This window comes from Elephantulus edwardii, unplaced genomic scaffold (genome assembly GCF_000299155.1).
Source record: "Elephantulus edwardii isolate Elephantulus edwardi_28Jun2011 unplaced genomic scaffold, EleEdw1.0 scaffold00134, whole genome shotgun sequence".
Classification (NCBI taxonomy): Eukaryota; Metazoa; Chordata; class Mammalia; order Macroscelidea; family Macroscelididae; genus Elephantulus; species Elephantulus edwardii.
The window spans coordinates 6,385,027-6,385,863 of NW_006399884.1; positions in this window are offsets into that span (position 1 = coordinate 6,385,027).

Genomic DNA, 837 nt, shown 5'->3' on the forward strand with positions numbered 1-837 from the left:
GATCCATCTAACATCAGTTAGACACAGTGTAGTGGTGCCAAATAACAGCATTTCACAGCAAAAATCACTTCAAGAAAAAAAAATGCTCAGGATGGGACCAATAGGCAATATCATGATAAATGGAGGAATGTTTAAATTGACAAAGATTGTTGTTAAGGACCCCTCTTTAAAGTGCTAAAGAGCATAGCTATAACTTTAAAGACTAAGGCATGCCTGCGTCAAGCCATGGTATTTTCAAAGCGCAAATCAACATAGAAGTTTGGCCTTGTACTGTTTCTTTGTTGTAAAAACATATCACAGGATTATTTTTATCGGAAACAAATTTCTGCTAAGACACTACACAAAAATCTTATATACTATTATGTTGGTGCCTCCAGCTCTGGCAGTGTCCTCACTGTGGTGCCCCCTACCTCATATCCCTCTAATCATGTCATTTTAGAGAAGGATTTGTGGGGTGTTCAGCTTTTCTGGGGTCAGGGGAGTGCCTGGGTTTCAATGTAGTAACAGATCAAAGAAGCAGTGTTCTCAGTTTATAATGAGTCTGTAATTCAAATGACATAAAATTCCTAAATGGATTAATTCTTGCCCAGTTCACTTGCTTTGGCACATTTTAAATCGATTTGATAAATATAACCCAGAGTAAGGCCAGGAAATTGGGTTACAGACCTTCTTGACGATATAGGATTTCCCATTCCTTTAGAAAAAAACAAGAACATCAAAAGCTTCGTGAGCACAGGATGTTCATAAATATTAGAGGCCATTCATCATGGTATTGACTAAAAGAAAACACTTGTGAGCAGTAAATTAGCAAAGCCATCAACAATTTCTTTATTTATT